General features: G+C 37.3%; 1 protein-coding gene across 4 annotated transcripts in view; it reads left to right on the top strand.

Moving 5' to 3' along the window:
• Positions 1–25,598, top strand: part of RBMS3 (RNA binding motif single stranded interacting protein 3) — a 466,009-nt gene that overhangs the window by 42,502 nt on the left and 397,909 nt on the right. The gene's annotated exons all lie outside the window — the stretch shown is intronic.

The following is a 25,598-nucleotide window of genomic DNA, read 5'->3' on the forward strand; positions in this document are numbered from 1 at the left end:
GATGTAGCAGAAGCATATGAAAAACACACCAAAAACATGCTAATTTTAATGCACTTTCATGCAAAAATAAAATGCATAGGTTTGAATGTAGTTAGTTTTTCATTGATTTGATATGAACACAGATGCTAATAGTTTCTGACTCAAAACATTGATCATGTACATGATGTATGCATGTATTCTTATCTACTATAATACAGAGTCTGCAATAAGTTTGCATTCAAATTTACACTGTGTTACAAAGTAGAATAACTATGGAGTCATCAGTACATTCTGGCTAATCAGGGTTCACCTCTGTGTTGATGTGATCTGTATTCTGCACATGTTGTGACTGATAAAAGAATCCTTTAAAACCTTTTATCTATTGCTATTCATCTTCTAGATTCTACTGTGATAATAGAGTGTAACTTGAACTCACAGTATAGAAAGTATACTTTAGATGACTCCCCGTTGTGACCCCAATATTCTGTCTGGGCTCAGGGCTGCTTGATTTTCACTTTCTGAATGACCATGCAAGTATCAGCATGGTCTGCTTAGTTTGTAGGAGGTTTTCTAAATAGGGAGCACTGTGTGATGACATTGCTGCAGAGATTCAGATAATTCAGGGCTAAAACAAAAATCAGTATCTACTAAACAGGTTGCCTGGGGTTTCTAAATTTATTGGGGGGGCCCAGCTGACTTTTTGCACTGGGACACAGGTTCCATTAGCTATACAACTGTCCCTTAGGGTTTTCTTCCTATTTATAAACATATTTTAATAGTATTTTCATTTATAATATATTTCTAATTTAGTTGCTCATATGTTTGCTGTATACTGTATATTGCATCATTTGCTGTTTACAAACTCTTTTGCAAATACAATAGTATACCATTATTTTGATATAATTGGAATCATACATATATGTTTCGTTTTAATATTTTTCACCATGAGTATTACTTATAAGCTTGAAAAATAAAACCTGTAGAATAATCTGACGATAGAGGAATACTAGTAGCAAAAGACTTCATACTAGAAGGTACTTACAATTATATCTTCAGAATGATTCACTATATGGGTTGTTGCTTTAAGCTACTTGGGTATGAATGAAAAAAATATGGCATATTTTAAAGATGAGGCAGGTTTGTGTCTGAGCAGCTTATGACACAGCAGGGGGAGATTGGGATATGAAGTGTAGAGTGTCTTTTGAAGAGGTCTGTCTGTGCTGGTTTCTCAGCCAATGTATCACAAAAGTGCTTTAAAATAGTTGACATTTAACCAGGGATTGATTACCATATGCTAATTGGACTCAGAGACTGTAGCCTGTTAGAAAATATTAATGCTTCACAATCTCTCTGAGAAAATTTCAAGTTTTCTCCAGCCTTTTTGCTCAGTTTTATTTAGTCAAACCACAAGCAGTCATGCGTTTAGGTATTGTAATCCCTCGCTCTTTTACATTTTATCTTTATTTTTATATGCTGTACTCCTTTCACAGTGACATGTTTGCAGTACTAATCAGATGCTGTCTACAGAATTCTAATGGATCATTTTAAATAAATACAATGATTATAAGCAGCAATACCTGTTTTTAGAAATATTGATAAATACGGCCTCTGTGTTCTGGACACCTGTACACAGTAACTCAGATTCCTGTTCTTGACATGGTCCAAAACAAGGCATTTATTTAATTTTCTGAACAGCATGAACCTGTACAATTACCAGGTCTCCCACAAAATATCGTATGTGTTTTTTATTTTAACTGCAGAGAAAAGCATCAAGACGGTCAGATGTTTGTATTGGATTCATGTTGGTACTTTGTGGACATGGAATTCAAAAGTGGACAGGAGCTGTGTTAGGATTCATTATCAAGCTGTGTTAGGGTTTATAGATGCTTAGCTCTTTGATGGCTGGCAGTAGTAAGAGGAGTCTGACAGCTCACCAACCCAGTACAGGCTTCAGATTTGTAAAAACAAATAATAATACAGTTTCAAAAAACAAAAATATAAAAGAAGTGGGTGAGTTTGCCAGAAGGCGCCGGCCAAGACCTAACGATTTATCCCTGAAATACTGTAGAATTATTTTGATTATGTTATCTTTATTTTACATGGTCGTATGAAATCGTTTGTTGCCACATGGGATCCTTGGAGACTTTAATCTCCTTTAAAAAAAATGGTAATGTCATACACATGTCTACATGCTTAAACACAATAAGAAACAGACTCACTGAAACAGCTAAAATAACAGCGCTATGATTACAGGTAAATGTGCCTTAAATTAAAAACTGAATATGACTTTATAACAAACTTAGAACATAATGAGGGTATAGATAATTCAGAATAATGTACCAGATTGCTACTAATGCAATTAGTTGTTTGCCCTATTGGATATGGGATTGGAGCAGACACCATTGTGGGTATTACTTTATGGTGGTACATAGAAGGCCTCATCATACTGTGTTATGATTTTTGTATTATTATAATTTATTTATATAGTGTCAATCATATTACGCATCTCTGTACGGAGAATATGTAATATTTCACATGAGTCCCTGCCCAATTAGAACTGCTAGATTCCCTTCCACACATACACTTCCACACACTACCAGGGTTCATTTTTGTCGGAAGCCAACTAACCTACCAGTATGACTGTGGGACGAAACTGGAGCACCCGAACAGACCACACAAACAGACATACTACACACACATTGGTTTGAATCAAACCTTTGACTCCACCTCTGTGAGGCAGGAATGCTAACCACTGTGCCAACGTGTTACCCCAACCGCTATGAGGGCCAGTCATTTCTAGTTATGCCACATTCCATGAAAGCACTTACCAGCCTGGGACTGCAAGGGATTTAACAGGAGATCAGCAATTAATTCTTACACTAACCTATCACCCAGATTACTGACCTAGCTGAATCACACCACAAACCACTTCTCTCACATCCATACACAACTTAATCACTGCCACCACTTATTGCATTAAGGCAATCATACATTATAACTCTGTTACATAAACTTTACACACTGGTGCTCACTATGCTCTTTGTTAGCGAAAGGGCTTAACAGTTCGTACTCTAGCAATCAAAGGGTTAACACAGCCAAGTAATGAAAGGGTTAAAACAGTCAAACATTATTTCTTTTTTAAAAAGCTAATGGATTTATTAGAGTAACAAGGACAAACTTAATAAATTTTAGATTTAATGTAATATTGGAAAATCACAGACAATATAATTTACTCCCCTGTAAGAACTGTACAGCTTCTCATTTAAATAGATTGCCCAAAAGATTGAGAATCAAGGATAGTTTACAACATTTTTTTGAAGATCCCTACTCGTTGCCTTAGCCCCCCCCCTTCTATGATGCCAGCCAAGGAAAATCAGTTTGAATGCTAATGAGAGGTTTACAACCCTAGTAGTATAAAGCACTTTTTCTTCAGAACTTCTTAGAAGTACAACACTTCTTCCCATGAGAATCATAGAAATGACTTCAGTCACAGTTACATACCAAATATGGATATGTAATATTAATTCCTGAGGGTGATATGTGATTTTGAAAAATGAAGAGTGTTTTTAAGTTCTATATTTTGTATATAAATACATAGGCCCATGTGTGAGGGATGCTTACAGCTTGTTTTCTATGAAGCAGCATGGAGTCAGTATCTAGATGGCTTATGGATACCACTAACTCATACCTTCTTGCTAGTTGCCAAGACTAACACCTTTAAATACCAATATCCCGCTTTCTTTACAGAAAAATCCTTAATTTATATAGTTATCCTAGATTGATGGCAAATGGGAATTTGGGTTATCAGATGGAAATCCACAGATGTGATGATTCCACCTTGAAACCCCTGGGCCTCCATCACAAGAAATGTATTTTCCACCCTATGCCTATAATAGCAGCATGCTATTGTAAATGTGGTGGTGGTGGGAGATAGAGCTTACCGTTGGAAAAAAACAACAATGTCATTTATAAACAGGGGAGTATTGGGACTTTAAAATGGCCCTTGAAAATATTACGAAAGCATTGTAGGAGAGACCAAATGTTAGTAGGTAGTGCATTGCCAGCGTGGCTATAGCTTTACAGTGTTAGGCCGTCAATTCTCCTTCGAACACTATGTGCACCACTGTTAGGTAGATGTGGTTCCATCCTTCACAAGCAAAACAGTGTGAAGAGGGACAAAATCCTGACTGCATGGGGCTGTTCCCCAAAATCCCAGCAGAATCAATACAGTCACCAGACTGATCTGCTGTCTCCTAGCTTTCACTATTTGCTGCTGCATGTCTTATAAGCTCAGTTGCTGCTTGTCTGGTTCCATGAATGTTGGGGTCCTGTTTGGAAAATAGATATATACATGAGAATTACAAAGCTAAGCAATGAGCGAACACTCTAGCCCTCCCTCCCCCAACTAGCCACAACATTAATAGCATTCATATTTAATAATCAGGAATATTATCCACCAACCAGCACTAACATGAACTTAATATAATTCACATTTAATAAATAGGCCTATTTTCCTCCAACCAGCCCTAACATTAAATAGCATTAACATTTAATAAATAACCCTCTCTTTCCCCCAATTGCCCCAAACCACCCCAGCATTAAATAGGCCCAAATTAAATCCCAGTATTAAATTAACAACCCCCACCATCACCTTCAATACATTTATAGCCCCACACCATTAAATGGTTCTCCGCCACCTCAACCAACCATTAAATTAATAGCCCATGCTCCTAGCCACATTACAGTAAGAGCTCCCTCCATATTTAACTTCTTCCATCAGGCATTATATGTTGCTGAGGCAGACTCTGTTTGCCTCCCTTGCTTCCTGCGCATGTGTGGTGGTATATACACGCCAGCTGGTGTCCACCCTAGGTGACTTGCTGTCTGTTAAGGATCATAGAGGGGTGACAAGTGGGAGGCTCCAGCCACAGAGGGGAGGGACAGGGAGGGGGTAACAGTACAGGTTGATCCACATGCACTTACAATGTGGTTGCTGGCCCTGGGGGAAAGGCCAGTCACCAGGATCCATAGCAATTAATATGTTTTTACTGGGTCACGTGTATACATGCACTTGGGAATGCATGTACTGTATATGTGTCAGCTAGAGTCGTAAGTAGAAAAAGCAACTCTTGCATTGACACACTAGTGGGATTAGCCGAGAGTGTGTACTGTACCATGCACACAGAAAGTCATCTCCACCTTAGCATTTTTTACATTAATTCTCTTTACATTTCCTGCTGCTAATGCTGTTATACTAATTAGAGTTGATTTATATAATCTGCATTTTCTTTGGTATTCCAAATTAGCTGTTGTAGATTACTGTGACCGTGCTTATGACAATGATAGCAAGGTTAAATGTTATAATTCAGAAACCTTAGGCTAGTGTTAATGTTGTTCAATTTTTGCAACAGGAACATGGGACATTAGGAGATTCTGTGTTATATCTCAAGCAGTACTTGAAAGCTTTTCAAACTAATGCAGTCTAATACAGGTCTTTGCCACGGTTTAATATTCTCCTCTTAAATTAGTCACAACAAAAAGAAGATGTTTTAAAAGAGCAATCAAACTGAAAGCTATTATGCTTGTCCAACATTTCTTCTATGTTATTAACCCGCTTCTCTCCACCTTTTATACATATATGCGTCACAGGTGTATTTTACCCCTAGTTAGGGCTGTTGTAAGCAGGAGAGTAAACCTGGCAAATGGCTATGGCACTGTGACAGCTGTGCCCCAGGAATATTTATTTTTATTTTATTTTTTATTTAAAAGACAATAATTATCATCATCATATCTTGCTTTAAATTGATAGTCTCCATTCTGAGTAATAGCTGTTGAGATTCCTGTCCTTCACTGAACATTAATTGACTTCCAGAGTTCAGTGGAGTGCAGAAAACAGCACTTTCAACCAAGCCTTAAATATGTATATTTGGGACCACAGGTTTTGAAATTTAGACAGATATGATTTTGCATGCTATGGATGGAGTTTGTACCACATATAGCCTTGACATATTAGACTTGACATGTTATGTGCCTATGCATATTAGACTGGCACAGACAAAGCTCTGTACATTAAATCTGGTACCAGATCTAGCTCTGTATATTAACTGTGCACCGGATTTGAGTGTGAATATTATTCTTGATAACAGGTATGGCTCTAAATACTAGACCTGGTACTAAGCTTGGCTGTATATATTCAATTTTTTCATGTGAACATATAGCAAGTCATGCTCTGGTATTTGATCACTTTTTTAATGTGTTAAAAAGAAATCTGGAAAAAAAATAATAGGTACACATGTCAGCCAGATAGGTACAGGTTACACGGGACCTGTTAGCGCTGACAGCAGGAGAGAGGATCCCACAGCTCGGGTCAAACAGACAAATCATACGTGATGCAGCGGAGTTGGATGATGACCCCGTACACGATCAGATATGGACCTAGCAGTCATCAGGGCAACATCTCAACAATGCTGTTTAGATGTTCATAGGGATTGACAATTTGCTACATGGGAGGGCTTCATTGACACTCTATCCCTCTTAAAGCTCAAATTAGGAGTTGTTTTCAAGACACTAATATGAAACTCGTTTGTGTGCTGATGACCCACCAATATAACTCTTTAACTACTCTCATTCCCATTTTCATCTCCAGGGGTGGCTCCCATATGTGATGTTAGGTTATTTATATTATTTATGCTGTGGCTCTTTGTGCATTTTTTACTTGCTTTTTCCTTATTTCCTGATTTTGTGTTTACTCTTACTGTTGACAATGATCTGTGAGTTGTGCTGAGCGTCTTTCCAAGACTTTTGTTTTATATGTAACCACTGTTTAATTGTAAGTTTGGACTGGTTCTGTCTATGCTGTAAAATATATACATCCCATTCCGTATACTTATATGTTATTTTTGATATGATTTAATGAAACTAAAGAATGTAAAAAAACCTAATTATAATTCGTAAGCGATATTGAATTGTGTAGGGGAACGTTTAACGTCTGTAGTTGTGACTATCACAGTGTATATGTTTGTTCATTTAAAGGTTACTTTGCAAGTAGCAGAGCAACACTGCAGACTATTTACCACATGCATTAATGTTAGATTTGAAAAATTGTTAATAAATTTTGAAACACGTGTCTTGGATCACTTATTCCAATTCACTTATCTCCATTATAATCTCACTTAAACACAAGATTGAGCGGCATTGAAATGACAAATTAGATTTTAATTTGCCATTTTCTTTTTTTTGTAACATTCAATAAAAACTAATGAAATAACTTAATTTAGACGTTGCTTAATATGTGATTTCTATTAAAAAAACAGGCTTATTATTTTTGCCAGCAATGCTCAATATTAAAAGTATGTTGATTATTGAATTAAAAAAATGTTTTTTTCTTTAATTACAACACTCCTTCTGTTCCACTCCACTTATTCCAATTTTATCAGCAGATTACACACACAGAAAAACACTTTCTATTTACACTTCATACTGTGCAAACACTAAAAAATATACATGAAATTTGACTGTTTCAAGTAAATGACCATAATAGCAAAATGGAAAATATAATTATATTTGAAAAAAAATCACTGCCAATTTACTTTACTTTGTAATGTTATGGATAACGTCAGATAAGTAAATAGTGTCTACATTATTGGGTCATCCTAGAATCTTAATGCACTATATGTAAATGACAGTAAATGGTATTTTTCAGGGTGGAAAAAATGTGGTAGAATGCATTATATCAGGGATACGCAAAAACGATTTGTGTTAGCGGTTTGAAAGCCACTGACGTTAGCAAATGATGGTGGGGGTGGGAAAGTATAAGGGTTCAACTTGTAATCACTCAACATGATACTGCAGAATGTATTATTTAACAGTCTAAAGTACATACAAGAGAAACCTGTATACAAAAAAGGATTTTTTCTGTCTAATTAAGGCTAATTAAAAAATGCACAAAAGGGTAGATATCCTTTAAGCATCTAGTACATTGTAATAATAGGAATACAACAACCATTCAATCAAGTCCCTACTACTTGGTATTGAACCGTTTATGCAAGGTTGAGCAAGTCCTTTCAGCGTCAGCTAAACTTTCGCTTTTTTAGTTAATTACCTAACTCTGCTTCCTGTCACAGTCCTAAACTGTTTATTTTCAGCCTTGCTTTGAGGATTACTAGGCAATCATGCAGGCGGACATACAATTCTAAGAGGCTAGATTGTGAAGCTACTTAAAAGTCTTCTAGATTCTCCAATGTAAAACAAAGCCCATTCCTCATCCACATATGACATTTTATATATATATATATATATATATATATATATATATACTGCAAGCAGGTCTATAGGGATAATAAATGTATTTTCTATTTATCCATAAATAAGATAACTCATATTTGCCTACTCCCCCGGAATGTGCAGGAGACTCACAAATTTCTGAAAGTTCTCCCAGGAGCGTAGTGCACCCTCCCTGGTCCCGGCCACTTTCCCAGTGAACAGAGTGGTGGCAAGTCTAGATGACACAATCTAAGGGATGTCCCGGAGGGGAGCTATTAAATATGACAAGTATGAGATGACTTTATAGGCTTTATTAAGCTTTAATAAGAACATTGTAGACACATTTTTGGGGCCTGATTCATTAAGGATCTTAACTTAAGAAACTTCTTATTTAAGTCTCCTGGACAAAACCATGTAACAAGTTTCTTAAGTTAAGATCCTTAATGAATCAGGTCCATGGACTTTATTTTTAATAAAAGATAATTTTAATAATTCTGATGGTTGAGATTCTACATTTGATTTTGTTAATTTAAAGGGAAGTTGTGAAGTAACACGTAAATGGAAAAAAAGGGTTAAAACTATTAGTGTACAATTCTGGAAAACACATATGAGACATTCATTGTTTGCAGCAGGCGATGTGTGGTGCATTTGCATAACTTTGGCTCTTTGGGAGCTTGATGGCAGCAGCAATAGTCCTGGATTTTAGCTGTTTACATCAATGTCTACTGTGTATTATCCTGTTCTCATATAAGTAATAAATAAAATAATAACAGAATTAATCATTGCAGAGCATTAAGATGCATACATTAGATAGGATATATGATTGTTTGAGAAAACTTGTATTAAATTCAGTGCTATACTCTGGTTTCTAAGTGAAGGGTTGAAGGTGAAAAACAGTAGACAGCATGACTGACAAATTGACTGCCATATTCACCCTCCTGAAATCACATGTTTATGTGCCAGGCTGCAACTATAACCTTCACTCTGTCATGCTGATACCGGTAAAATGTGTCAAATATTCCTGTGGAGTAAAGTGAAAGCCAGAGGACTTATGCACAGAATGAAAAATGTTATAATATACATGTATGTATGTATATGATTTCTAGTCTTTTGTGGTAAACTAACTGTATCACAAGATACAAAATATGTCATATTATTATTAATATTATTGTTATTTGCATTGAACAATAGAAAACTATGAGAGCTGAGTGTTTTCATTTACTTGTACTATGTACAAGGTATGGTAAATTGCTATATGCTTCAGAAATGTAGTTAAATTGCTGTATACGTTTAGTATGGTAAACATATTATGTGTCACCTTATCTGGCTGATTCCTGGCAGTTTTGACACCCAGAAATGCTTCATGGTCACATCACAGCAAAATGCAGCAACTGAATTTTGATAAGGTCAAGAGAAGTCAAAATATTGATAAACCTCTTTCATAGGTGATTTGAAGAAAAAATAATAAGATTAAGATTAAACAATTGAGTTGCTAATTGTGAGGCCCCCTATTATTGTATGTGTGATGCTTTGACTTCACAATGGCTAGTCATGGCCAATCAACCTCATACCTGCCTACTCTCCCGGAATTCCCGGGAGGCTCCCGAATTTCGGGGAGTCCAGGAGGACTCCCAGAAGAGTAGGCACAACTCCTGAATTTTGGCGAAATTAACAGCAGTGAATGGAGGGGGCTTAATCACGTCATTAAGCTCCGCCCCCTCCATGCAATGCCGTGAATTACGTCTTTTTAGAGTGGGGGTGGGGCTATGGTGGGCATGTATGATGAACCTTCTGCATCTTACTTAAGTTGCCAAAAGAACTCCAGGTATTCAGGTGAATATAGATCTATGCCACTTAATTCTGCATAATAATAATGCATAAAAAGATTTTTTTTGTAAGGGTCAATTATTACATTGTGTTTAAAGCATGAGATCTGAACTGATCTATCATAGTCTTATTTTGCCAATACAGTAATATAACCTAATAAAGTATTATTCCATGAACTAGGTATTTCTTTTTTTACTTTAAGCACAAGAAAGTACTGTGCTTGCTGCTTAGGAAGATGTTAATAGCATTGTTAAATTGGCCAATTTGTGTGTGCATGTTAATACAAAATTATCTTCTAGTACAGCGTTACAGTATGTCACTTCATGCATGAGTGGTTAGTTATCACAGAAGTGGGACACTTAGCACTTTTCGATCATTTATCTAAAACGTACTTATTATTTGAGGTGTTCATGAGAGATTGTGTGCAATTTGCTTTCTTTTGTTCAATGGATTTTACCTTGCAGCTTTCTCTCTAAGCGGCTTTATGAATGAAAATGAGCATGAATAATGGATGAATAAAGCAAGCACATGACCTTATTATCTACTTTAACCAAGTTAATTGTGTGGATTTCAAAATGTTTTGTTAAGACAGAAAATACTTACACACCAAACTGTGTTTGTAATTGTAAATAATAGTATTTTCATTCTACAGTACTTGCTGATAAATTAAACATGTCAGATATAGTGTGATATATAATTCTGATGGAACTAGAGTGGATAATGTCTTAGTAAATATCGAATACGCATATTATCGGGGCTATCCAGATGGGGTCCAGATGCGGCCCTCTAAAGCTCTGTGCCCCATTTTCCTGAAAGTTCCATAGACTTGGATAACATTTTTTGAATAGTATTTGGAAATCAAACACATATTTATAACTAAAATTCATAAAATACTTTGGCAGACTAATTTAGGCAATTATTTTTAATCTACAAAAGTTGAAATAAGACAAAGCATTTTACTTATCATTTTATGACAACTTGCACAAGATTTTGACTGTTTGATTTTACAATCTTTCATGTCAATCTCTCTCTTTTGTGATGTTCCGCACCTACTTATCTGCAAATGCATCTGTTTCTTGTGCTGGTCAGGTGCAGGGTCCCTTCTAGACCAAGTGGAGCCGAGGGAGCAATGTGCCCCCTTTATCACTATCCCTCTCTTGTTATTTATCACCCCTTTCATTTCCTCCTTCAATCTCCACTCCTGATACTCATCACCTCCGTTCTCAGAAAAACGTAAAAAGTTTAAATTAATAAAGGGGCATCCTAGAGTGGAAGCAGGGGCGGGCTGGCCCGGGGGGCAGCGCCCCCCCCAGGCCTCTCGGTCAGACTGCTATTAGGGCCGTTGCAATATAGCACATTTTTACCGGCGGCCGCATCTGATAACATCAGATGCGGCGGCATCAGCACACAGGCGGCCGCATCACATGACAGGTAATGCGGCCGCGTCATTGATGACGCGGCCGCATCCCGTTTCATGCGATGCGGCCGTCTGTGTGCCCCCCGGGCTTCCCTCTCCCAGCCCGCGCCTGAGTGGAAGTAGATTTTGTAGTGGCGTTTTTGACAGAAAACTGCAGATGTGGATTTTTGTGATGGTGTTTCCAAAGACTGGCAAATAGGACCTTGAAATGTGCTTGACTTTTGACAATTAAGCGCACAGATATAAAAGAAGTCCATGTTATTAGTAGAGTCCCTTGTGTGGATGACACTTTGCTGTGCCATCATACCAGTCTGGATAGGTCACAAGAATTTATGATCGAAAGGGTAAAACTTTTAAAACACATTTTTAGTATTTGCAAACTATATTTTAATTGTAAATGAAACAAAAAATTAAATTCACTTTGGTTTTCAAGTAATCACTTATTTAATGATTATGGTTGCAATAGTTTAACACAAGTTTGTAACAAAAATATAAATAATGAGGCAGGTTGCATCAAAAACCAAAACGGTTGGGAATCACTGGTGTAATAAGTATCTCAGCATGCTTAGTTGATGGAAATGCAGACTCCACAGTTGTGACATGCATTTATTAACATGGAATAAACCACAAAAGATACACATACACATACGCATACATTAATGCCCCATGTAATATTCTTTGCTTCAGACCTTTGAAAGTGCTAGTGTTTAATATATATATATATATATATATATATATATATGTATATATATATATATATATATATATATATATATATATGTATATATATATATATATATATATATATATATATATATATATATTTATATTTATACACACACATCAGTGTACAATCTAAACTAGAGCTGTACAAGAACTTCCATGAAGACACAGTTTTGTCATACTATACATTCCTGGGTGAAAAGGCGACTGAAGAATATTAAGATAAATAAAGCTCCAGGTCCAGATGGCATACACCCAAGGGTCCTTATGGAGTTAAACTCGGAAATAGCTAGACCGCTATTCTTAATTTTCAGAGATTCAATCTCTTAATTTTCAGAGATTCAATCTCATCAGGCTCAGTACCAAGGGATTGGGAATAGCAGATGTGGTGCCGTTGTTTAAAAAGGGGACGAGATCACAACCAGAGAATTATAGACCTGTAAGCCTGACATCAATAGTGGGGAAACTACTGGAAGGTATTTTAAGGGACAGTATTCAGGATTACTTGGTCCGCAATAAAATTATTAGTGGGAATCAACGTGGATTTGTGAGCGATAGGTCATGTCAAACTAATCTAATTAGTTTCTACGAGGAAGTTAGTGGGAACTTAGACCAGGGCAGGACAGTAGATGTGGTCTACTTAGATTTTGCAAAGGCCTTTGATACAGTACCACACAAGAGGTTAGTTTACAAAATAAGGGAACTGGGTCTAGGAATCAAAATTTGTACTTGGATCGAAAACTGGTTAGAGAATAGGGAACAGAGAGTTGTGATAAATGGAACATTTTCTAATTGGTCAAAAGTCTTAAGTGGAGTACCTCAAGGTTCCGTGCTGGGACCACTCCTTTTTAATATATTTATTAATGACCTTGGTGATGGTTTAGAGAGTAAAGTTTCTATTTTTGCAGATGACACTAAACTCTGTAAGGTAATAAAATCAGAGCAAGATGTAGCTTCTCTACAGAGGGACTTAAATAAACTGGAGGATTGGGCGGCCAAATGGAATATGAGGTTTAACACAGATAAATGTAAGGTTATGCATTCAGGGATCAAAAACAAGAACGCAATCTATAAATTAAATGGAATTAATTTAGGAGAATCTATATTGGAAAAGGATTTGGGAGTGCTCGTAGACAGTAGACTTAGCAATAGTGCTCAATGTCAAGCAGCAGCTGCAAGGGCAAAGTATTGGCATGCATAAAAAGGGGCATAGATGCAAGGGAAGACAGTGTAATTTTGCCACTGTATAAATCGTTGGTAAGACCTCATCTTGAATATGCAGTACAGTTCTGGACACCACTCTATAAAAAAGATAATTTGGAACTAGAAAGGGTTCAGAGAAGGGCGACAAAATTGATAAAGGGTATGGAGTCATTAAGTTATTTAGGAAAGGTTAGCCAGTTTAGGCATGTTTACTTTAGAAAAGAGGCGTCTAAGGGGAGATATGATTACTATGTACAAATACATTAGGGGTCAATACAGAGAGCTTTCATGTGAACTTTTTACCCCAAGGACCATACACAGGACACGTGGTCATCCCCTAAGGTTAGAGGAGAAGAAATTTCACAACCAGCAAAGGAAGGGGTTCTTTACAGTAAGGGCAGTCAAGATATGGAGTTCATTGCCAGGGAAGGTTGTGATGGCAGATTCAATAGATATGTTTAAGAAAGGGTTAGACAAGTTTTTAGCGGAAAGGTTTATCCAGGGATACAACTGTTAAGTTAAAATGAAGGATAGTAGTGGATATAGGGTAAAAATAGGACTGCAATATTGAGTCTGGGGGGATTTTCACAATTGAAACAGATTGGCGGTTGCTTACTCTGGATTAATTTCAAATATAAGTGCAGGATCGCAGGAGATCCAAAATAGGTTGAACTTGATGGACTGGTGTCTTTTTTCAACCTCATCAGCTATGTTACTATGTTACTATGTAAAACTATTCAAATAATAATGTCATACAACAGAATGTTAGGACCCCATCCAGCCCATTGGCCACCTTTTGGACAGCCCCATCTTAGCCTTCCATGAATATTTCTGTCTGTTTGATATGTGATTTAAATAGTAAGAGGTTGGAGGTCTGCATAATATCAAGCTTGATTCTCTATTATTTTTGGTCCATCTCCTATATGTTACCACACAGTATATATCATTATTACATTTATTACCACTGACATGAGATTGTTCTGAACGCATTGACAAAGAGCCAGAATTCTACTTTGCAGGGCCCCAGAGCAAAATTTGGTTAGGAGTGGGAAAGCAATGTAGTCCTGCCTCCCAGGGATCCCACTTTGCTCTTTTGAGCATCCTCGGGAGTCTGCACATGTGCAGAAAAGTCTTGTTTCAGCTTTACTGCAGTTGCACTTAGATGATAGTGCAGATAGTGGTGGAACTATAGTTGTTGCACAGTGTACAGCGGCTTTGGGCACCTGCTAATCTCTGTGCCCTGTTGCCGCTACACTCTCTGCAATGTAGGTAGTTCTGCCACTGCACTAACAAATACACCAGTTGATATCACAAATAAATGCCTATACATACTGTAGATAAGTAATGACGATAATGACGAGTACAGAAAACAAATGTGTTTTGTTAGCTGCGGTCAGTATGTTGGAGTGAGGGTGTAAAATGTGTAAGAAACAAGATAAAGGAAATCAGGGAGGCAATGCTGCAGTACTGTTTACACAGCTATGTAGCAAAATGCAGTGTGCACACAAGTAGTTTGATCTACTAATACTTGCCTCCCAACTGTCCCAACTTAGGCAGGAAAGTCCAAATTTGAGAGCTCTGTCTCGCCTTCCCAATGGGGAGAGCTTTGTTTTGATCGGTGGGAGAATTGGGAGGTATTGTGTTCACATGGCAGAGCAGCGGTCAACGGGTATGCTCAAGGCAATGAAGGGGTTTGGAGGGTGAGGAGAAAATGGGGCAAAGCCATGCTCCCTGCAAAGTGTGGCCACACCCCATTGTTATGTGGTCACGCCTCTTTATTGATGCCGCCTACCCAAATTTTGGCAGGTATAATAATAGTCACAGAACCGCCACAGATCATATTTTCCCCTTGAACAATACATGAAAAATGAGTTTCCATTGAACTGTAAGATCCCTTCTATAAGGCTATTGACAAGTGACATTTGTTGATGCTTACTGAAGCAATTCTTTATATTCCATGAACTGTGATTGGCCTGTTTCCCCAGTAAGTGTTATTTAGTCGGAGAATCAGGACTAACTAGTATGTCATTTCACGGTTTGATATTGCCATTTTAGTTTGAGACTTTGCATGGAGCGAGAAATACAAATCCAGGTTTATACTAATGACATAATAAAATCATGTTTTTCTTGTATTTAAACTATTATAAACACATCAAAATTTGTAAAACAAAAACTATGATGTACCTAACTTCCTTTTGTGGTTGCCTGTACCGTTGTTCTCTCAATATGGGCAGTGTAAACACTTACAGGGCCCTTGTGTAATAGAAGAATAATTCACATACAGTACATACATACTAGAGATGAGCAATATCTTCAAATCTGTTCTGGTAAATATTTCCCTCATTCTGCTTTTGGCAGTATAATTTTGCACATTTTTGCATGTGGTATTTGGCAATAAGTGCTCCCAGTTCAACCCCAACCACACCGCAGAATGCATTGACTTTCGTCATCCCTATAGAGTATAAACTATGCAGAATGTAGATTCACAAATACACTGTGACCTGTCATTGTGCAGAATGGTAAGGCAAACATGGAACTCAAAGTTTGTATCACAAGAACTTCTGCAGTGAAACTCTATTTGCTTGAAAATTCTCTGCAACTTTACTCATCTCTTATACAGACTGTGAGACTATTTGTCCTCTAGGATGGCCTCATCTAAAGTTTGAAAACATGACCTTCCTTCTATCCTCCCTGCATAGTGATCCCCTCCTAAAGTATTGTTTGACAGTTAGACTAATTGGAGTTATTTCCCAGAAGGACAGCATTGGAATTGTTTCCAGTGACTTCAGACCAAATGCTGTCACTAACCTCACTACCTTTACCCTAGGGATTACACCATTATTTATATGGGGGTTACCAATACAATAAAATGAACTCTTCCAAAAATATATCCCATTATACTTCAAGTTGTATAGTTGTTGATTCATAGACAGCCACATAGAGCATTGTGAAACTGCGTAGAAGAATCACAAAAGAATGAATTGTTATTAGTGTTAGACTTCCGGTTTCCATTGTTATACAAACTAGGCTCCATTAAAGGACTAAGAAATAAAAAGCCGAAAAATTGTCACTGACGTTAGGAAATTGTATATTCATAAAAGATGTGATAGTATTTTGATTATTTGCAAATCAAGTGGTCCAGGAATTTTTGTAATTGTTCATAAAAAAACATGTAAGGTCATATTTTCTAAATAGTAAACTAATCATTGAGTGCAATCTAAGAAAGGTATTATTTTTCTCAGCTACGCGCATCTATGTTGCTTTCTCACAGTCAAATAAGGAGAACTTTTATGTCTTTTTAATGTATGTTAGGATATATTAAATCTTTAGGTCCTGGTTGTACATTATGTTGCCAGTTCTGAAGTGGGCAGGGTTAAAAGAACATGTAGCCAAACAGATCATAAGAAGGTTCAGAGCAGCACAGATTATTTCAGGAGATTAGTATGCTGCTTGAGCGATAGTGACCTGTCCACTCATGTTATTAGGGCAATTGCATGCTGGAAGGAGGCATATGGATGCTATCTATAAATTGAGTTAGATTGTGGAATAAAACGTTGTGTTTTGAGGATTCTATCAAACCATACCTCCCAACTTTCAGCGGGACAGGAGGTGTGGCCATGTCATGATTGGGCATGGTCACATCATGTTGGGGGCATGCTACGATGAGACGTGGCCATATGCCCAGAAGGGCTGAGATGTCATGTCTTCGGGCATGACAGCGAAACAAAGCCCTAAATTCAGGACTGTCCACTGAAATTTGGACGGTTGGGAGGTATGATCAAACTGATGTGTGAAGATTGCGGTGTCGAATCCACCTCCATTTAAAATGACGCTCAGAGATCCACCAAGTTGCAGTAAAAAATATACCCTTTAGTGAATAAGTCATCTTAATAAGTACACCAATAAAGCCATGTGAGTTTCGTAAACTATAATAAAGTTGTATTTATTCTATAAATTAATTATAGCATAAGAACTATAATTTATATTAGTCAATTTCCATAGATACAATCAAAGTACACACTATCGATTTTCACTGTATTTGTCAATTACTTTGCAATAAATTAATATATTTATATATTTTCACTTAACAAAAATTACAGTATGTAAGTTTTTATACTGTAATATACCATACACATACATATGATAAAATACACAAGCTACAGTATTTTATACTTGCCCAGGTAAAAGTATAAAATGTGCACATGCAACTCAGAATAAGACATCACGCACAGTATTTGCAGAATTGCAGATACTCCAGTTGCAGAGAGACCTCCATTGGAAGATTTGGAAGGGAATTCTGTGAAGTTAGAGAAGCGAGGGACTTAAATGTACGATTTGCATCATAACACCTTAATTCCAGTAGGGGTAAAGCATGATTATGTAAATTATGTCATCATGATGCGGTAGGTGGAGTGTGATGACAAAAATATCATTATCATGCAGGGTTCCACACCCAACGCTTCTCATTCTGATCTGGCTGCAGGGAAACTGCCAGCCTCTCTTAGAAGTCTGGGAGACCAACAACTAATTTTGTGATTTCTGCAAACATTCTGGACGCTTGTCAAGTATAAGTATTTGCCATATAAGGAATAAAGCTTTTTATTTAAGAACATACTTGCCAACTCTCCCGGAATGTCTGGGAGACTCACAAATTCTGGCTAGGTCTCCCAGACTCCCGGGAGAGTAGGACAGTCTCCCATATCTGCCCACTTCCTTAGTAAAGTGGGCAGAATTAAATACAAAATGCCACAATTCACCGGGAATCAATGCATTTAGCCCCAATTTAGCCCCCGCTGTAAAATGGCGCGCCATTACATCACGTGGGCAGGGCCAAAATGACACAATTTTTGGAGCCCTGCCCCCTGGACGCCCACCTGCCCCCGGCAGCTCCCGGATCATACTTGCCATAAGTTGGCAAGTATGTTTAAGAAATCAACATTTTGGTTCACCCCAAGGAGCAGTGTTTTGTGCACCAAAATAATTATTCTCCCATGAACAAGATAGATGAAAGGCAGAGGAAATGAGAGATAGATAGGAATGTATGAGACAGAGAGAAAGATGATAGAGGATAGATACATGGATGTTAAAAAGATGGAATGGAATCACCATCTCATGAATTAGATAGCACTCAACAGCAGGCACACAGGAATCACAGACAAAAGTCCAGTAGTTAAGTTTAACTAGCTCACATTTTATTTTATTACTAGGTGATGGCAGGAAATAGATGCAAATCCCCCCCCCAGATATTTCAATAACAGTGAGTGGGCTTTGTGGCGGCTCACAAAACAGACACCCTTACAAACAAATGCACCTTTTACTAATAGCTGTTTGTCAGAATAGTTCTCTTAGTCAACATAAGCTCTTTGCCCCAGACTAAAAGCAATGTGTGCCTTAAGCTCTACAAGGGCCTGACAGCTGCTAGGCCAAAAACCCAGAATGGTCTATTGAGTAGCAATTAGAGCCAACACACAGTACTTCCTTTCCAGCTACTGTAGAGGACAGAGTGGCACAATTCACCACATGGTAATGAGATTAATCATGCTCCACTCCCCCTTTGAGCATGCCCTCTGGCTGAAAAGCCAAGAAGCACATATGGAAGAAACAGTGGAAGCATGCAGCTCTTTCCTTTGTATTTGCTTTAATACATAGAGCCCTTACTATCAATCATCATATATCATTCTCATGATAGATAGATTTCAACTGACATATGTTATACGCTCTAAAATAGAACAAGAAACATTTTTTAAAAACAGCGATACAACAAAATTGAATGCACATAAAAATGTGAATATGTCACATTTAGTGCAATCATTTGTATTTTCTCATCTAATTTAATTATCTTAAAAATTAATCTTAAAATTAATCTTAATCATAGAATTGTAATGCCACTGTGTACATACCCTAATGTAGAATGTGCACACAATAACATATTGCAAAAAAGTGTGTATTGGCATAATATTATTAGTTTGTATTATAATATTATTCATTTGCATTATAAAACATATGATGTAATTATTATTAAATAAGAAAAAGCTTAATTTACAAATATATGTTTGCATTACACATTTTTGCATTAGTATTTAACAATTTATTTTCCTTTCACTCTATTCTATAGTTCTTTATATTTATAATAAGAGTTTATTAGTAGTTAAGTTTAAAATTTACTGCACATAGTTGCATGCTAAGTATATAAAAGTGACATTTACTTGGACTATTTTTTAGCATGCATAGATTTCAGAATTCATGGGACATAGAAAGAAGGGTTTTAATATAGATTGTTTTACATATTTGAAGACACAATATATTGTTTTATTGTTTAGGTCAAACCTAGTCTTTTTTCATCCCGGCCTTGTAATAGTTTGTGTCTTCCCCTTAGGTTTGCATCTGTCAGTTGGACATTGTGATTGATGTTGGAATACTTCAAAGTCTTTCTCTGTTCACCCTAGTTGAAATAAAGTGAAGACAATCAGTTGTTCTAGGCACAAGAGGGAAAACTGATGTTTTATTAACAATGGACTGCATCTTTTAAATGCATGTTACAAATGATAATGGAAGCACATTAAATTAATCTATTTAACTATCCTTTTACAGAAACACCTAGCAACAAATTGGCTCTAAGTTAGAAAATGTGGAGAAATTTCTCAAACTTTAGACTTTTCAACTAAATGTGAGCTAGGTGAACAGGATTGACCATGTTCAAGACGGCTTGAGCCAATCCAAATAAGTTTGGACCGGCTTGAATATGCTCAAGCGTAAAGGATTAATGTTTAATGATACTATAGCATACAACTAACAATCCTAAATCTGGACATGGCTATGCCCCTCTAAAAAGGGAGAGTGGTCATGTCACATTAGGGGTGTCTACATCATCCACATCACAAAGGGAATGATCATGCCCCCAGGGGCAGGGTGATCAGTCTTCGCCTCAAATATAGAACATCCCGCAGAAATCGGGACTGTTAGAAGATATACTATAACATATCACCATTTAAGCTCAAACATACATCATTTTATAGTTTATTTTTACAAACCTTGAACACAGACAGTGAAATGCAAATGGGAGCCACAAAACTGAAACTGCAAAATCAAACCAGCGTCATTTCATGATTGTACTGCAAAAACGTTAGAGGCTCTTGAATTGATCGAATTTCAAACAGTTTGAATTAATCAACACTACCATTTAGTCTTATATGAGATTTAAAATAAAAAATGTCAAGTTGTGTTGCTGTTTTTTGTAGTATTTTTTTATAGTGCTGTCTTCCTTTTTATTTTTTAATCATTTTAATACTCTTGGACAATGAAACATGTTTTAGTTCCCTAATGCCTACTATTATTAAAAAGTATTTGTAAACCATAAATACTTTAGGATTCATACCTAAAATTTGGCCTTCATTCTTCATCAAGGACTGTAATTGAGAAATATTAATATTAGCATTAATCAAACGTTAGAGTGGCAAAATAAAGAAATAAAAGTTGGATCAATTATTTAATTGTGTGACTAATGCATAGTTACCTACTCTCCTGGAATGTCCAGGAGACTGCTGAATTAGAGGATGCTGGTTCTCAACAGGCAATTCTACTGCAATGTGGTTAGGGATAAGCTGTGATGACATCACCTATTCAAGCCACGCCCACCCCAATGAACACTAAGCAAGTGTCAGTAATTAAACTTTAGTCTTTGTTATTCCACCTGTAGTGTACTTGTTCCACATGCTATGTGGAAACCAATGTAAGAAACCATATGTGGGATGATTCCTGAAAGTCACCACACTCACCATTCCTTTGCAGTTATATAGTTGTGGAATCTGTAGTGAAAATGTGACAAGTTGTAAAACATAGTAGTTCTAAAGATATAGATAGATAGATAGATAGATAGATAGATAGATAGATAGATAGATAGATATATGTGTGTTTCAAATGTGAAATATTTCTCTACTGTATCTTTAAAGGAAAGTGTGATCAAACATTTACCTCACTTCAGCATAGTAAACAGTCCCAACCATACCCCCCCAACGCACACACACACACACACACACACACACACACACACACACACACACACACACACACACACACCACACACACCACACACACTACACAGCCTGACATCCATGAGTAAACGACTGCTTGAATTAGAAATCAGGGAGATACACACATGTATATAAAGTCAAACATATTTTATCCCTCCAGTTTCATCAGCCAATGATTTATATATGTGTTACATAAGCCACCGTAACCTGTATAAATTTTTATGGTGCTGATGTAGAAAAGTGCTCTTGTTTAGAAGAGGTGAAGCATTTGTCTTGAAGGGGGAACATGGGGATTGAAAATAGAGCAAACTGCCAATTTGACATTGCTTGCTTCTACATATAATACTATCTCTGGCTGCAGAAAGACTTTCGGATGTTAACATTACAGAATTGTTGAGCCAGCAATTATCAGTTTAATGAGGTGTGGGTGGTAGAGGCATCTCAGGTAGTTGGTCTGTACAGCACAGATATTTGGCAGCAGAGAGGAGGGATGCACTGACATATTCTACCACAAGCTAGTTTTTGTGTTATGTATAATGCTGTATATGTATTATGAGGTATTTGAGTTCAGGAGACATTTTTTTTAGAAAATAAACAAATTAGATGTATTGATACTGCAATGCTTGGCCTCCTAGGATGTATGTGTTATATGTGGTATTATTATGTATGTTAACTATCTCATATATGTACATACTTAGGTCTGTCAGATTGTGCTACAGATAGAGCTAAAAATAGTGTAATCCGGTGCCTGTTGTTGAGTGTTCCAAACACACTTGATTTTTCTAGCCCCACCCTACTTACATAGGAAATTATGACAGTGAACAGAGCTAATATGGCCCACTGTGGTACACTTTCATGGATTAGAGAAGCGCAGAGTTTTAATGCTGTTTTGTAGATCCCAGCTTTTATGGGATCCTTCATCCTACACGAACTAGCATAATTATTTCACGTCATGTGGTGTACTCTGGATTGACACTTTATTTACATTTCCAACTATATAAAATACACGAATTTAGACTTTCACAAAATGAACATTTACTGTAAAATCTTACCTACCAATAAAACAAATGTACACACTTGTATCTGTATGATACATGTTTGTGGAAGTGAATCATTCCACTATCAATAGTGGTTTCAAGACCCAGGATACATAAAGAATATTCTGTGAACACGTGATGAAAATTGCATGTTAGGGAATAAAAGAGAGACATTATGTTTGCATACCCCCAACTGTCCTGATTTTGGCAGGACAGTCCAGATTTGATGGAACCATGCTGCTATCCTTCAGGACGGCACTGTTTGCGAGTTTGGAGGTATGTTTCCATTCAACAAGGAGAGCGGCTGCTGCACAATAGAGGCAGAGGTCTGTGATGATTGTAGGGAGGTGAGTAACGGGCGGGGTAGTGTTTCAGAAGACAACAGGGAAGGCATGGCTGTGTTCCGATTTAGAGATTTTAAATGTTGGGAGGTATGTGTTAAACACTGACAATTTCAGGAAATTGCAGCATGAAAATAATTCTAAATGCACTTGTAAATTTACTGTACATCAGAATGGAGGAAGTAGAGGAAGGTTCACATTTTGGAATGACCAAATGAAAGTCCTAGGGGTAAATGTATCAAGCTCCGATTTTGAAAATCCAGCGATTTACTTGCGGGTGTTTCATCTCGCAGATGTATTAAAGTGAGATTTGATGTAAAATCTCCAGAGATGTGTTTCTGTCAAAATTGCCATTTCCAAAATCGATAGAGATCAAAGTCCCGACTGTTTGCCACTCTAGCTATACAAGTCTCAAATGTATGAAGCTGCCATTGAGCTTGCTTTAAAAATCGCTAAATACAACATGCTGCATTCTAGCAGCGTGATTAGTAAACATATCACTGTTACACTATCCTGCCTATAGAGCCGGAAGTCCGGCAGCTGTCAAAAGGGTAAAAATAGATAAATGTAATAAAAAAAAAGAAAAAGCATGCCCCCCCATCCTACCACTATTAACCCTAGCGCTGCCAGTCTACTGCTGGTTACGTGAAAATCAGAGAGAAATTTTCACTCAACCAGCACTAGGCAAACCAGCCGGGGTGGGTGGCCCTATAGCAGGGGGTCACATGGTAGGGGTCCCCCTGCCATAATGACACACCAACCCCAAGCTGTTGAGCACTGGGCTGGATTCCCTAGGGAATGGTGTCCGACGAAAAAAGCGATCGGGCCCTCCCTCTAGGAAGACCCAGCCCAGTGCTGAAAGCACTAGGGCTTTCAGCTGCTATAGTGCCACCCACCTTGGCTGGTTTGCCTGGTGCTGGTTGAGTCAAAATTGGGGTGACCCCCCTCATTTTTTCCCGATTTTCACGCAACCAGCAGTAGGCTTGCAGCACTAGTGTTAACAGCAATAGGACAGGGGGACCCCACGTTTTGTTTTTTTACATTTATCTATTTTTAAACTTTTGACAGCTGAGGGGACCTGCCGCTCTATAGACAGGGGCAGTGTAACAGTGATGTGTTTAATAAACACGCAGCTAGTAAGCAGCATGTTGTCTATGGGATTTTTAACCTAAACACAGGAGGGTTTGCTAAAAACGGGAGAGTTAGCTAAACACGGGAGTGTTTGACATTGCAGCAAATCACCAGAGATGACCAGCAATTTTGAATATCAGATTGGGATGGTTAATAAGGGATATAGAACTATATTTACTTGGTTACCAGTGTCCAGTTTTCATAAATGCCCCTCACACATAGAACATAAGTGTAATGGGCATTTTTTAATTCAATCTTACCCAGGGATCTTTATCCAGCCACATCCCATCACTGTAAAACGTTTCGTCCAGCTTGCCACTGTAGCTGTTGGTGGACTATGCAGTTTATCTTAGTTACTTAATTCATTATTGTCAATTGTGAAGCAAATTGCAATCACACTGAGGTGGGCAATTATTGCAGAGAAGGTGCATCATACAGTCCCTGACATGATCATTCAGACAGCAGCTGTTATGAATAATCTAGGGAAATGACACCCAACATGAATATATTGATGCAGCAAACAAAACTGTGTGAATTAAAGGGAAAATTCTGCAACATGAAAATTAGATTTAATACAGGAAAACATTATTGCATCATTATTTCTAAATTTTATGTATGTTCTCCTGTAAGTTTAATCTGTATTTTGGTGTATGCATGGAATGTTAAACACTAAATATTAAATTGTGTTGCTTATTGCTCAGTAATAATACTAATTCTGTACAAGCAAATAAATTATTTACCTGTAAATACACTTTTGTTATCCGACTGACAGCAAGTCTTGTATGTAATTTTCCACAAAGGTAGCCTTTAAAAGGTTGCAATATCTCCTTTTCTGCCTTCAGAACAAGACATGTAGTGAAATCAATTCCTGGCAAATGCCTGCCTTACGGTGGCTTTTTGTTCTGTGACCTGAATTCACTGGAAGCTGCACGATAGAGAGCAAATGTTTTCTTTTTTCCTCAAATGACTGAAGGTGATAACAATGCACAGACCGCTTGTGGTTGTAGCAGATGAGGAAGTGTGTCAGTGGTGTGAAAGGTTCCTGGTATTCCAGGCTTGTGTAACTGAGAAGGCCTATGCACTTTGCAAACCCATGAAGCGATTGTAAGCTTCAGTCACACAAAGTGCTGTCAGCGTTGTACAACAATGCAGGCAAAGAGGATAGATTGCTCTTTTAGCTATATCAAATTATGTGGCTTAGGGGGAAATTACATTTTTATCACTACTTTGTTTTTCTTCTCAGGCTGACTAGCAAGGCTATTTTAGCAGTTGGGTAACTACCTGAATCCTGGGGGTGGATTAACAATCTAGAAGCATAAATGTCGGTCAAATTTTTTTTTATCTCTTACTTGGGGCTAGATTTACTAAGCTGCGGGTTTGAAAAAGTGGGGATGTTGCCTATAGCAACCAATCAGATTCTATCTTTCATTTATTTAGTACCTTCTACAAAATGACAGCTAGAATCTGATTGGTTGCTATAGGCAACATCCCCACTTTTTCAAACCCGCAGCTTAGTAAATCTAGCCCTTGGTGTTTTTAGATTTTGTTTTGATTTATTTTCTTATTCCTTTAATTTGTTGTTATTAAGCATTCATGCAGCCATAATACTCCATCACCTGAGTTCTACACTCCACTCTACACTCCACTC

The sequence above is a fragment of the Mixophyes fleayi genome, chromosome 5, assembly GCF_038048845.1.
Source record: "Mixophyes fleayi isolate aMixFle1 chromosome 5, aMixFle1.hap1, whole genome shotgun sequence".
NCBI classification, from domain to species: Eukaryota; Metazoa; Chordata; class Amphibia; order Anura; family Limnodynastidae; genus Mixophyes; species Mixophyes fleayi.